Source organism: Phyllobates terribilis, unplaced genomic scaffold (assembly GCF_046119375.1).
Source record: "Phyllobates terribilis strain yellow unplaced genomic scaffold, ASM4611937v1 Scaffold_200__1_contigs__length_3551848, whole genome shotgun sequence".
Classification (NCBI taxonomy): Eukaryota; Metazoa; Chordata; class Amphibia; order Anura; family Dendrobatidae; genus Phyllobates; species Phyllobates terribilis.
In genome coordinates, this window is record NW_027362960.1 from 342,873 (window position 1) to 358,667 (window position 15,795).

At 46.3% G+C, this 15,795-nt stretch overlaps 1 pseudogene; it reads left to right on the top strand.

The window, feature by feature from the left end:
- The window catches only part of LOC141213599 (uncharacterized), a 94,500-nt pseudogene that overhangs the window by 15,629 nt on the left and 63,076 nt on the right, over positions 1-15,795 (top strand).

A 15,795-nucleotide genomic window follows, 5' to 3' on the forward strand; every position in this document is an offset into this window, starting at 1 on the left:
ACTGACTGGGTGGATCAGGGAAATGCTGTAGATATAGTATATCTTGACTTCAGCAAAGCATTTGACAAAGTATCTCACACCATCCTTATTGAAAAAATGACCAAGTATGCAATGGACCAGGCAACTGTTAGGTGGATTCATAACTGGCTTAGTGATCGGACTCAAAGGGTGGTTGTAAATGGCTTCACATCCAGCTAGATGAATGTCTCAAGTGGGGTACCACAGGGCTCTGTCCTGGGACCTGTATTGTTCAACATCTTTATCAATGATTTAGATGAAGGAATTGAGGGTAAACTGATTAAATTTGCTGATGACACAAAGCTAGGAGGGATAGCTAATACTAGAGAAGAGAGAGAGAGGATTCAAAAAGACCTAAATAAACTGGAGCAGTGGGCAGCAACCAGAATGTTTTTTAACAGGGAAAAATGCAAAGTACTACATCTGGGCAATAAAAATGAAAAAAGCATATACAGAATGGGAGGAATAGAGCTAAGCAACAGTACATGTGAAAAAGACTTAGGTATACTAATAGATCATAGACTGAACATGAGTCAACAGTGTGATGCAGCAGCAAAAAAGGCAAATACAATTCTGGGATGTATTAACAGAAGCATACAGTCTAGATCATGTGAAGTCATTATCGGTCTTTACTCCTCTTTGGTCAGACCTCATCTGGAATACTGTGTACAGTTTTGGGCACCACATTTTAAAAAAGATATAGACAAACTGGAGCAAGTTCAGAGAAGAGCGACCAGAATGGTGACTGGTCTGCAAACCATGTCCTATGAGGAAAGGTTGCAGGATTTGGGAATGTTTAGCTTGCAAAAAAGAAGACTGGGAGAAGACTGAATAGCTGTCTACAAATATGTCAAGGGCTGTCACATTTTAGAAGGATCATCTTTATTCTCATTTGCACAAGGAAAGACTAGAAGCAATGGGATGAAACTAAATGGGAGGAGACACAGATTAGATATTAGAAAAAACTTTTTGACAGTTAGGGTGATTAATGAGTGGAACAGGCTGCCACGAGAGGTGGTGAGTTCCCCTTCAATGGACGTCTTCAAACAGAGGCTGGACAGACATCTGTCTGAGATGATTTAGTGAATCCTGCTTTGAGCAGGGGGTTGGACCAGATGACCCAGGAGGTCCCTTCCAACTCTACCATTCTATGATTCTAGGACATTTCATAACTTTCCCAAATTCTTATGAAAAAATATTCCTCACAAACTGCATTGAACTACTGTACCCAATTTATTATATATTTTAGGCGTCGGAGTGGGTCCATTTTATACCGAATCCACCAAAATGGGCACCGACTCCGACTCCACAGCCCTGGTTTGGACCCTAGGGACACTCATCTACCATAAACTATTAAAGTGGGATAGCCACCACTGCATCCTACTAAAAAAAAAAAAAATATCCAAGGGCCAATGTTTTACAGTTGAGAAGAAACTGCTCTAATGTCACAGATATTAATATACAGGCAATAGACATGAACACCAGATTCAGGGAAAAAGGTATCCAAAGTACATTTTGGATTCCGCACGATTGTTTGCTGAAAAACAGGAGAGAGAGACACTTCTACATACCTAACCAAGACGCCAAGAAAAATATGGGATAACACAAGTAATAGGAACTTGTGACCATATCTTTAATATCCTCAGAAAACACTAGGATGTACTTGTGGCTGACCTGGACCTGAGGGTGCTTTGTGATCTGCTCCCACAATAACTTTCAGAAAGGGTTAGTCAATTAGGGACCGTTTAGTGCATAGTTTCTAAAAAAAACTGCACCCAAGGGGACATGGCTGGATAGAAGAATCTGGTTTCTTTAGATGTGTAGAAAGTTGTACATGTAATTGGATGAGACCATGTAAATCTTTCTCGAGTTCCTCTACAGGTGAAACCTCTTTCCAGAGGGATTATTCCAACTGTAAAACCTTGTATACTTGTATATGTGGCCACATGCACCTACCTCCTAGGTTATGTAAGCACGACCAAGAGGCAGTCTAAGAGGAGTGTCGGGGGGGGGGGGGGAGCATTTGGGCGAAATACACCATGGTTGGGTGTCACGGGTGTGTCAGAGGTGACAGACAGTCGCCCTGCAGGGGTTTGCAGGAGATCTCCACGTTTGGCAATGCAGACAGCTGCCTAGATGAGAGGCTGTGTTTAGGACCCAGATTCTACCTCCATTTAGTCTGGGTGTATATATACCTGGTGTGTCTATGTTGGCGTCGCCGGGTATACTCATTTCTACTTGGAACTTGGCTGAAGCAGTATCACGTCCTCTTTGGAGTCTTGAGGCCGTGTGCCCTGTTGGAGTTTCTTCTAAAGCAAAGTTTTAATTCCCCTGTGTTGTCTTTCCCTTTTGTCTTTAGAGTGCTAGCGGAGGTTGACTAGTGCTCATCTCCTTCCACCCCCAGCTATAGCCTTACGACAGGGATAGTTGGGCAAGGCATGTGATGGGCGACAGCTGCGGAGGCTGTATAGAGACGTTAGGGGGAGACAGGGTGATGCTAGTCCAGATTAGGAGGTCACCTCTTCCCCCTTTTCCATAGTGTCTGGGCTCCCTTTCCCTTTCTCCTCTGTGTTGCACTCACACCTGGCGTGACATTGGGACACCCCATTAGTGAGACACATGAACAGTGCACATTGAGGTGAAACAAGCGACATCTCCTTTTGCATCATTGAGGTGGTTAAACCCAATGTGAGAGGTGGTGATCTTAATAGATGTATCCTCAAAAAAGAAAGTGAATGTATTTCCAGACTGGATTCACTAGGCCCTAAGGGACTGAATGAGCAAATTTCCTATGCCTGTTTTGTATGAATACAGCCCCATTCTGGATTACATTTTAGGATTTTATACTCTACCCATTGCTACTCAGTTCCCTGTGAACGAGGTTCACATATTGTTTTACTTCATCAAGAGATCTGAGCTTCTATATCAGAATTATTTCTTATCAGTTATATCCCAATTATACTATTTAGTAACTAACAAGTGTGGTGTTCCTTGTGTATCTCTAATTATGCAATAGGGGTCAAATATGACCATTTAGGAGTATACTGTGGGCCACCATACCATATATTTTGTAGTGATAAAGTAGATCCACATGCCGATTGCATGATGGAAGGATGTGCAATACTTGTTTTTAGTCTCCCATGATACTGATCTCAGAGGATTTTTCTGTTGGTGGAATGCAATCCAATACCATATGCACTCCGGTGTGGAACGCAGACATATGGGCATGCACATTTGTGGACAATGATCCTAGATGGAATGATGACTACGGGCATGTGCAGTCACAGGTACGAGTTTCACGGCGGCAATCAGTTTATCTGGTGTTTCAGCATAAAGCACGTCACTTCCGGACATGCACACTAGGTGATGGACATTATCGAACCTCTAGCTCATGAGAAGTAGCGTAGGTGCAGTATATTATTGTAGACAGACTCTATTCTGTATATCCTGTGACAATTCACCTCTAGGAATGGGAATGAGCATCATAGTCTGGGAGGGGTTTTGGATGAAGTGGGATATTTAAACATGGACACCTGGCTATTAGGCACGCTATGTTGAACATCATGAATTATCATCCCTGTATCAAGCCTCCTAATGAACCTGTTGGGAAAATGCATTGAGGCGAATTATTGAAACATTCTCTGAGTACCATACCCTTTCCTTTATACATATTGTAGGGGATTTACTCACTGGGGCACAATAGGAGGAAAACAGGAGGCATGTTCTTAAATTTCATGTGGGTTTATTACTTCATAAACCCAGAAGCCAAACAGAAAAGCAAATAGCCTTTAGATCAGGCAAACAAAGTAAATGTCCTTAGCAGGTCTCTACTCAGCCAGGCCTGTGTGGCACACAAGCTGGGGTAGCGTCCAGTGTCTTGGCTTGGTCTGAAGACAAACATACACAGTAGGCCTTCTACCTCCAAACACACAGACTATGTGCCAAACAACAGCCTTCATTTTATAGGCTGTTAACCACACCCAGAGATGAGGTATGTGGGTAGCTGGACCCGCCCATTCTCTCCTAGCTACCCGTAACCCGGCTCCCAGGTGCACCAAACGATCTTCTTAGTGCTTATGTGCTCTAGAGAAACACTCCGGGTTACATCACACAGACCAGCCATCTCTGTGACACATACCTCCCATGGACTACGCGACCATTAGCCACCTTACATACCCCCCCGCCTAAACCTGTGGGGTTGACACCTTTTACTACCAGACAGGGGATTCTCGAGAGAGCATCGGCATTACCATGTAGCTTCCCTGCTCTATGTTCTACAGGGAAGTAGGAGTCCTGTAGGGCTAAAAACCCGAGGGTGACTCTGGCATTTTTTCACTTTTTTCCCTCATCCATCTGAGTGGAGCATAGTCGGATAATAATCTAAATTTTCGACCTAACAGTACGGTAAGGTGTCCACCGCACACTTTATAGCCGAGCGTTCCTTCTCTATGACCGAATAATTTTTCTCGCAGGAGAACAGCTTTCTACTCAGGTAGAGGACAGGGTGCTCCTCCCCGTGTATCTCCTGGGAAAGGACTGCTGCTAACACGACATCTGAGGCATCTGTCTGGAGTATAAACTCTTTCTTGAAGTCCGGGGCAACCAGGACCGGTTGCCTACACAGAGCCAGTTTCATCTTTTGAAAGGACGTCTCCGCCTCTGCTGTCCACTTGGCCTTGGCTGATTTTGTCCCTTTAAGGAGGTCAGTCAGGGGTGCGGCCATCATGGCGAAGTTTGGGATGAATTTTCCTGTAGTATCCCACGATTCCCAGGAAGGCTCTGACTTGCTTTTTCGACACCGGTCTCAGCCAATTTTGGATTGCTTCTACTTTAATATTTTGGGGTTTTATCTTGACTCTACCCATTACATATCCGAAGTACTTGGCTTCTTATTTCCCCATGCCACATTTCTTCGAGTTTATTGAAAACCCCACCTTCCTCAGAGCATCAAACACAGCCTGAATCTTTTCCAGATGACTCTCCCAGTCTGGACTGAAGATAATAATATTGTTCAGGTATGTTGCAGCATATTGCTTATGGGATGCAAGGATGCAATCCATAGCTCTCTGGAATTTTGCAGGGGCCCCCTGCAGTCCAAACGGCATACGGGCATACTGGAAGCATCCGTCCAGCGTAGAAAACGCAGTCTTCTCTTTGGCTACCTGTGCCATGGGGGTCTGCCAATATCCCTCCGTCAGATCCAAGGTGGTTATGTGCCTTGCTGGCCCAAGCCTCTTGATCAGCTCGACGACGCGTGGCATGTGATATGCATCAAATTTCAAACCTCATTCAACTTCCGATAGTCGTTGCAGAATCTCCACTCACCATTGGGATTTGGGACCAAGACAATCAGGCTCGACCAACTGCTCTTGGATTCTTCAATGACACTGAGCTTCAGCATACAAGCTACCTCTTTGGATATCAACTCTTGTCGGGCCTCAGGTATCTGATAGGGCTTCAAGTTCACCCGCACATGTGGCTTCGTCAGAACCTTGTGTTCTATGACCCTTGTGCAGCCCGACAATTCCGAGAACAGATCCCTATTCTTCTGCATCAACTCCCAGCACTGCTGTTTCTTGGCCTTCGTTAGCGTTTCCGCTATTGCGACTCCTCCAACGTCACCTTCTAGCTTGCCCAGCAAGCATGGAGCTTCCACAGCCTCTCTGTCTTGCCACGGCTTGATGAGGTTGATGTGGTATATCTGGTACAGCTTACGTCGTCCCGGTTGATGAACCTTGTAGTTCGCTTCACCCACTTTTTCCACCCTTGCCACATGGCCAAGAACTTACTTTCCACCGTAGTAATTAGCATGAGGACTCCGGTCTCCCGGATTGAAGTGCCTCACTCTGGCTGACTGGTTGTAGACTCTGGCATGAGCTTCTTGTGCCTGGAGGAGATGTTCTTTTACAATGGGCATCACCTTCACAATCCTCTCCTGCATCAGAGCAACCATGCTCGATGACGCTCCTATGGGGCGTGAATTCGGCTTCCCAGATTTCCTTTGTGACATCCAGAAGACCCTGCGAATGTCGGCCATACAGAAGTTCGAATGGCGAGAACCCTCTAGAGGCCTGTGAAACCTTTCGGTTGGAGAACAACAGATACGGTAGGAGACAGTCCCAGTCTCTACTGTCCCTTTCTATGTCCTTCCTCAGTATACTCTTCAGAGTCTTGTTAAACCTTTCGACTAGGCTATCCGTCTGAGGATGGTATACTGAAGTCCTCAGTTGGGAGATTTGGAGGGCTTTGCATAACTCCCTCATCACCTTACTCATAGAGGGAATTCCCTGGTCAGTGAGTATCTCCCTTTGGTAAGCCTGTTGGGGGGAAAAAACGTGGACCAACTCACGGGATTTATTCTTTGCGGAGGAGTTTCTCAGTGGAATCACTTCAGGATAGCGTGTGGCATAGTCCAGGATAACCAATATAAATTGATGCCCACAAGCAGATTCAACCAGGGGACTGACCAAGTCCATAGCAATTCTCTCGAACGGCACTTCAATAATGGGCAATGGCACGAGGGGACTTCAAAAGTGAGAGGTGGGGTCGGTTAACTGGCACGTAGTGCAAGACCTGCAATACTTAAATATTTCCCGGTGACATCTGGGCCAATAGAACCTTTGTAAAAGATAATGCCTTACCAACACCAGATGTAGCAAGCCTCCATGATAAAGGCGGGGCCAGCACATGTGCAAAATACTGATGCAGACAGCCACTCACTAACCTACCAATTCATGGAGGGGGGTGGCTGTCTAGTATTATACATGCACACCGATGGAGTCTGCATAGGGCGCCAGTCACACAGATAAGTGTGGTGCACAGTTTCTGGCTTGCAGCTTGTTGATGACACCCATACTATTAGATCAGGCGGGCTGCCCAGCACTATATACGTGCACCCCCACAAGACATACGCCCCAATTCCCCCAGCCAACACTAAAGAGGCCTGGCCTCATCCTGCAAAAAAATGTGCAAAAAAGATGAAAAATAGTGTAGAAGATAAATACACCACATGAGGTGTTGGTCGATATTTTGGCCAAAATACAGAAGCTCGCAACCCAAACGTCAAGGGTCCTCATACTTGCGAGTCCTAACACTAAACATTAAAAATGGTGAACATTGGACATAATTTCAAAAAACATCACAGTAAGGCTGTATGCCCACTATGCGTTTTTTAAGCGTTTCCGCAGCGGCAATTCCGCTGCAGAAACGCTTAAACGCTTGGTAGAAGGTCTGTCATGTTCCCCAATGATAATCCCATGTGCTGTGCACATGCTGCGGAAATTTCCGCTGCGGATTATCATTGCGGAAAAATCCGCAGCACTACCAATTATTTTGCGGAAGCGCGGCATGTTCGCCGCCATTGACTTACATTGGAACGCATGGAATCCGCATCATTGCATCTGCAGATGCGGAATCCATGCGTTTCAATGTGCGGATGGTACCCGGGTTTGGAGAAGAGGAGACTCTCCTCCGGACCCGGGTACCATAGAACCTGTAAAAAAAAGAATAAAATAAAAAATATACATTATACTTACCTTCTGATGGCCCCCGGTGTCCTTAGCGATGCGTCTTGGCTTGCTGGCAGCTCACGATGGTCTGAAAAGGACCTGCCATGACGTCAATTAGTCATGTGAGGGGTCACGCGACCGCTGACGATGGCAGGTCCTTTAGTCTACCGCGAGCTGCCGGCAAGCCAGGACGCATCGGATAAAGACACCGGGGGCCATCAGAAGGTAAGTATATATTTATTTTTTACCATTCTTTCGGTCACACTATATAAATCCATGCCGGTTGCATGGATTTATATAGTGTGACCAAGTTGTCAAGCACTTTCCAAGTGATGTTAAAATCGCTTGGAAAGCGCTTGACAACCCGCATGCGGAAATGCTTGTGAAGAACGCTTCACTTCCGTACAATCCGCATGCGTTTTTTCTGCCAAGGAGATGCAGAAACGCTCAGGAAAAAATCCAGAGCATTTCTGCATCGTGGGCACATAGCCTAAAAGATAATGCCTTACCAACACCAGGTCAGATTACCAATGCACTGCAGGATGCAGCAAGCCTCAATGATAAAGGCGGGGCCAGCACATGTGCCAAATACTGATGCAGACAGCCACTCACTAACCTACCATTTCATGGAGGGAGTGGCTGTGTAGTATTATACATGCACACCGATGGAGTCTGCATAGGGCGCCAGTCACACAGATATGTGTGATGCACATTGTCTGGCTTGCAGCCTATTGATGACGCCCATACTATTAGGCTGTGTGCCCACGATGCGTTTTTAATGCTTTTCCGCAGCGTTTTTGCATGTAGAAGGGCAGCAATGTTCCCCAATGATAATCCGCAAATTTAATTTCCGGTGTGGATTATCATTGCGGAAAAAACGCAGCACTACCAATTATTTTGCGGAAGCGCTGCGTTTTCGCTGCAATTGACTTGCATTAGTACGCGCCAATTCCGAAAGACTGCATCTATACTTGCGTAATTGGCACGTTCTAATGTGCGGATGGTACCCAGTTGTGGAGGACAGGAGACTCTCATCCACACCCAGGTACCATTAAAAAAGCTGTAAAAAAAGAAGAATAAAATAAAAAATAAATATATACTTACCTTCTGGCGGCCCGCAGTGCACTCCTCCTTGCTTCCCGGCACTTAGCGATGGAATGAAGGACCTGCTCTGATGTCAGAGTCATGTGACGGGTCACACGACGCTGACGTTGGCAGGTCCTTCAGTCTACCACTGCCGGCGGCCGGGACCGAGCGAAGCAAGACAGCGCAGGCCATCGGAGGGTAAGTATAGATTTATTTTTTTACATTCTCTCAGGTCACACTATATAAATCCATGCTGGTTGCATGGATTTATATAGTGTGACCAAGTTGACAAGCACTTTCCAAGTGATGCTAAAATTGCTTGGAAAGCGCTTGTCAACCCGCATGCGGAAACGCAAGTGAAGAACGCTTCACTTCCGCATGTCCCTGGCAGGAAAAAGACATGTACAATCCGCATGTACAATCCGCATGCATTTTTTTCTGCAAGGGAGATGCAGAAACGCTCAGGAAAAAATCCTGAGCATTTCTGCATCGTGGGCACATAGCCTTAGATCAGACGGGCTGCCAAGCACTATATACATGCAAGCACACAAGACATATGCCCCAATTCACCCAGCCAACACTAAAGAGGCCTGGTGGGGTATTTATCATGTGGTGTATTTATCTTATACACTATTTTTAATCTTTTTTGCACTGTGCACCCGCCCTATGCAGACTCCATCGGTGTGCATGTATAATACTACACAGTCACCCCCTCCATGAATTTGGTAGGTTAGTGAGTGGCTGTCTGCTTCAGTATTTTGCACATGTGCTGGCCCTGCCTTTATGATGCAGGCTTGCTGCATCCTGCAGTGCATTGGCAATCTGACCTGGTGTGGGTAAGGTATTATCTTTTACTGTGATGTTTTTTGAAATTATGTCCAGTGTTCACCAATAGAACCTTTGCACGATCCGTTCCTGCGTTTTAACCACTCCCAGATGTCCCCCCAAGACATGTGAATGGGCCATGTCCAACACCTTCCGTCTAAAGGGGCCCGGCACTATTAACTGCTCCACACTCTCCTCCCTCACTTTCTTGACCCGGTACAACAACTCCTTACTCATCATAAAATGGGGAAACCTTGTGTCAGTCCCTGACTCCTGTGCAACCCCATTTATAATAGTGACATTATTAAAGGCTTCCTTCAGAGTTAGGTCCCTATGTTGGGCTGACCCAAAATTCTCGCTGGTCACCCCTAACTCTGGAATTGCAGACTCAGGGGGCACTACCTCCTCATCCCCCACAAGGACACAAAAAGGAAACCTGTCTGACTCTGGGTGTGGTGATATCTCATTAGGGTTAATTTTTTTCTTATCTGAGCCAGCGAACTCAGAACCCTTCCTCCACAGATCCCAAAACAAGCAAAAGTCCCAGCCTATAATAATAGGGTGCAACAAGTCCTGAACGACGCCGACCTCGTGGGACTCTGTACCGTGGGCCATTTCAATGTCCACTCTGGCCCGTAGGGTAGTCTTTAGCATCACCATGAATGCGCTGAACGCCGACTTTTTTCCCCGGGATAATTTGGAGGGGGTCACCAGGCTCCCGGAGTCTAGCAGTGCCGTTACTTCCCATCTGTTCACCTTCATGTGACATGCTTGTGGCCCCTCGCTGGGTGGACAGTTCACCCTGCAGGCCGGATAAGCATAATATGAACAACGTTGTCCTATGCTGCAGTCCATCGGCTCAAGGGTCAGGGGATGACGGGCGGCTATATGGCCTGGGCCGTGGCACCGCCAGCAAACAACATCACCTGTATGGACCTTGGGCACCACCTCCCTCGTCCATTTGGACCTTGGAAGTCCCACCACCTTTTGGGCCTGCACCCCCTGTTGGGAACTCCAGCATGTAGTGGGCTGCCTTCCCAAGGAACCTTCAACCCCCTGGTATCTCTCGATCAGTCCGACCAGTTAATCCGCATACCGGGGATCACCCTGGGCAACCCAAGGCTGTATGGGCCTCGGCAGGGAGTGCACAAACCGGTCCATCACCACCCACTCTACCATCTGCGCAGGCATTGAGGACTCTGGCTGCAGCCACTTCTGGACCAGGTGCAGCAGGTCAAACATTTGGGACAGAGGTGGTTTGTTCTGGTGATACGAACCCACTGTGCCCTGATAGTCATTGTCAACCCCAAGCGTGCGAGAATCTCACTTTTTAGCTTGCCATACTCTTTGGCATCCTGCAAAGCTAAATCATAGTACGCCTACTAGGCGTACTTCTGGGGCTCTCCAAGTCAAGTATGGCGACAATACCTCTGCCCACTGCTCTTGTGGAAATTTCTCCCTCTCGGCCACCCTTTGAAACACCATCAGGAAGGTCTCAACGTCACCCCCCCGGGGTCATTTTCTGCAAAGCCCATCATACCGCCTTCCGGACATGGGAGTCCTCAGTCGGACCTGGGGTTGGAGCGCTCATCCTGTCCTGGATGGCGGTTGCCAGAAGCTGCATCTGTTGACGTTGTTTCTGCTAGTGCTGCTGGATCTGCTGTAACTACAGCCTGTTAGTCTCCTGTTGATGCTGCTGCGACTGGACCAGGTGTTTCAGCAGGTCCTCCATTTCGTCTGGCGATGCTTGCTGGCTTGCGACAGACTTCACCCAGGGCATGCAGTCCATCCTGTAGCAGTCACACGTCTCTGCTGGTAATGCTACCCGCAAGTCTAACACTAATTGTGGAGGTTTTACTCACTTGGGTGTGACAGGAGGAAAACAGGAGGCATGTTCCTTTAAAAGTTCATGTGGGTTTATTGCTTCATAAACCCAGAAGCCAAACAGAAAAGAAAATAGCCTTTAGATCAGGCAAACAAAGTAAATGTCTTTAGCAGGTCTCTGCTCAGCCAGGCCTGTGTGGCACACAAGCTGGGGTAGCGTCCAGTGTCCTGGCTTGGTCTGAAGACAAACAGACACAGGAGGCCTTCTCCCTCCAAACACACAGACCATGTGCCAAACAACAGCCTCCATTTTATAGGCTGTTAACCACACCCAGAGGTGTGGTATGTGGGGGGTAGCTGGACACGTCCATTCTCTCCTAGCTACCCGTAACCCGGCTCCCAGATGCACCAAACGATCCTCTTAGTGCTTCTCTGCCCTAGAGAAACACTCCGGGTTACATCACACAGACCAGCCATCTCTGTGACACATGCCTCCCATTGACTACACAACCATTAACCAACTTAGAATACTTTGATACATATCTGGTTTTATGATTACCCCACGGCTGATGAAAGGGAATCTGTTACCCCCTGGAACTTATCTGACCTCTAATATTGGCATACAGGTGATAGAAATGTGAATCTATACATACCTTTATGCCTCATATTAGAGGTCTGTTTGCTGAGAAATGGCTTTTTATTCAGTGAAGATTCTGATGCTTGCTGGCCTTGGGGAGTGGATTCCCTTTAATAAATACTCACTTAGCCCCATTCTTCGTGCAGATACTAATAAATACAGGACCTATGAGATTTTTACCATATGATAGTTGGATAGTTAGGGGTGTATCATCCATAGCAGCAGCCCACAGGGCCACTATGGTGCCCGTTAAAAAAACACAGAATTTGAGCTTGGTTTAAGTTGGTATCCATGCAGCACATAAATGCTTGTTTACTATGGCCATAAATGAGAAAAAAACTATAAGAAGAAAAATGATCTTAAACCCTGCTGTAAATAAATAAATAAAAAGCAAAAGTGCATTTAAATAAAATAGGGTTCCTAGTAACACTGTTTTTGATCAAAAATAGCATGAAAGCTATCCCACCATGGTAAAATGAACCCATTCTGGATAGTCCTACTCTGCTTAATATTAAAAAACTTACCATGTATCAAAGCCTCAAACTTCTGTGTGTGAATCAGACATGAGAACTAACGTGATAGAAGATTACAGTCCGGGGAAGACGGGAAACATTCATATAGACGACCGGTGGAGATGTAGTCAGTGAAGAACTCTGGCTAAATATGTTTGTAGAGCCGTAGTAGAAGATGAAGATGACGTCGTCCTCCTCATGAAGTAGTTATTTCTCATGTCACGTGTAATGAATATCTCCTGCAGTATTGCTAATGCCGATTGCAGTGTCGGTAAATGAGACGAGAATTAGCTTTATGGAAGATGAGTCTTTGAGAAACGTATTCAGCTACAGACTCCAAGGAAGAAACTGCTTGTTGTCTGTGGCCTAAAATATATAGGTTTTATTACTAGATGTAAAGCAGAAAACGAAATACTGTAAAATAATAAATCTCCTCATATGTTTCCCCTTATTATCTCCAGTAATTGTATTATTACACAATATCAGATCCTCTCAGTGAAGATCTTCTATTTAAGAGAATTTTCCTTATGGACCCATCAAAGATGGATATGGATAGAGACAAGATGGCAGAGAGGATATTACACCTCACCCTAGAGATCCTCTTCCGTCTTACTGGAGAGGTGAGAGATTCTGATGACTCCACATTACATCAATTTTATCTATGGGAATAACAGATGGACAGAACTGGAGAGGTGAGGACTCTGGAAATGTCTGAAGTGAGATTTATTTATATGTCTTTCCATAACCAGGATTACATATTAGTGAAGACCTCTAGTGAGCGCTGTCAGGACCCTGTGTCTGAGGGATGGGAAAGACCCCTGAGCCCAATCACAGAGGCTCCACCTCACCCCCTGATACATGAGGATATCAATGACCAGAAGATCGTAGAACTCACCTACGAGATGATTGAGCTGCTGACTGGAGAGGTGACACTGCTTCGAATGCTGGGACTTTATACAGTAATGCTATGAAAGGATCGGGGGGATGACTGTATCATTGTATGTGTCAGGTTCCTATAAGATGTCAGGATGTCACTGTCTATTTCTCCATGGAGGAGTGGGAGTATTTAGAAGGACACAAAGATTTGTACAAAGACGTCATGATGGAGGTTCCTCAGCTCCTCACATCATCAGGTAATAGACAGGACTAAATACACACGGCCTATAATTATCTGTATGTAAAGAATAAATTCCGTCCCTGTATGTGTTTTTTCCAGAGCTATCCAGTAAGAGGACAACACCAGACAGATGTCCCCATTCTTTTCTTCCACAGGACTGTAAACAAGAAGATCCCAATGTTCCTCAGGATCATCAGGTAGATGGAGAGAAGGTATCATGAGATCTCCCCTATGATGTGTAGACGGCTGTGAAGGTCTTGTGTTCAGTCTTGTTTTATCCACCAGTATTATGTGTTTTCTATTTGTGTAATGAGAACGGTGGAGATGACAGGATTAGAGCTGATCATAGATGTGACTTCTCCATCTGTCTGTGACTTTTACAATATTTGTTTCAGGGTGAAGATCTCACCCATATTAATACTATAGAGGCATATGTGAGGGGTGATGAGTGGTGTAAAGAGGAGATTCCTACATGTGACTACCCAGGTGAGTAGTGACCACTAAATGCAGAGAAGTTACAGATTCTTCTCAGTCACCGGCTGTGGCTGCTTTATCGGTGGTGTAGTCCGGCCGTATCACAATCATATGATCACCATTTTGCCTCTAGACCACAACATTCTCTTCCACCCAAAACTGTTCAAATGATTTTGGGCATTGAAACCCTTTTCCATAGAACTTACAACCTGGAGGATCCACCTACTCACTGTGATTAGGAGACGTTACCTGCCCAGATCTGTAAACCACAAAGCCAGAAAATCACTTAAAAAATATTATGATGGGCCTGTAAGAGAAAGTGGAGGGTAATGATGCTGTTGGCTTCCTAGAACCCTGATATCTTATTGGATGAATCTACCTTTCTCCCTTCTGTTTTGCTGAATGTGCTCATATGGTCCCTACAAGACCAGGTCCAGTCTTTCTGGCCAAACTTCACTTTTATGATTGACCACATTAAATGTGCAGTGAGGCCAAGTGTGAATTTCTGTACAATAACAACAGAGTTTCCCTTTATCCTGACTTTTCAATTTCTTTTAAAACCGACTAATTTCAAACCAAATTGTGATAAACTACACAAAAAAAAACATTACACATGTGACCCGGTGTATCTTTAAGCTAAATTTAAGACTCCTCATCTCTTCACTATTATAAAAAGTTCTCTTTAAATGTCAATATGTCTTGAAACTCATCTGACAGAAAATATTGTCCCTTACGATAGTTTAGATTGCCAAGAGCCACCGAGCCCCATACTCTAATTACCCCAGAGAGGTTTCACCACTAGTTACTCACTACTTACTGATGGAGACTGTTGAGTTTGATCATTTCAGTAGATGTGTTATGGTCTATACTCACAGTTTTGACTATAGTAGTTAGTGCCCAAAATAGTCTGATTTCACCCCTTCCTGCAGCCAGTTTTGTGTTCCTATCTGGGCCCATTTTTCAAATCTGACGTGTGCCACTTTATATGGTGACTAGCTACTGAACTCGTTCTACGCCCGGGTGGTGAGCATTTTTATTGGTATATGGTCTCCCATGCTGGTATGTGTGGTATGTGCTGCCCCCCTCCTGGTATTTGTGCTGCCCCCATCCTGTCCCCACCATCTTATCCTGGTATGCATGGCACCCTCATCCCCAATCCAGGTATGCGTGGTACCCCATCCCTCATCCCCAATCGCGGTATGCGTGGCTCCCCATCCCCAATCGTGGTATGCTTGGCTCCCCTCATCCCCAATCGCGGTATGCTTGGCTCCCCTCATCCCCAATCGCGGTATGCGTGGCTCCCCTCATCCCCAATCGTGGTATGCGTGGCCCCCCTCATCCCCAATCGCGGTATGCGTGGCTCCCCTCATCCCCAATCGCGGTATGCATGGCTCCCCTCATCCCCAATCGCGGTATGCATGGCTCCCCTCATCCCCAATCGCGTTATGCGTGGCCCCCCTCATCCCCAATCGCGGTATGCGTGGCTCCCCTCACCCCCAGTCCTGGTATGCGTGGCTCCCCTCACCCCCAGTCCCGGTATGCTTGGCTCCCCTCACCCCCAATTCCCGGTATGCGTGGCTCCCCTCACCCCCATTCCCAGTATGCGTGGCTCCCCTCACCCCCAATCCCAGTATGCGTGGCTCCCCTCACCCCCAATCCTGGTATACGTGGTACCCCTCACTCCACAATCCTGGTATATGCATGGTCCCCTCACCCCACAATCCTGGTATATGCATGGTCCCCTCACCCCACAATCCTGGTATATGCATGGTCCCCTCACCCCACAATCCTGAT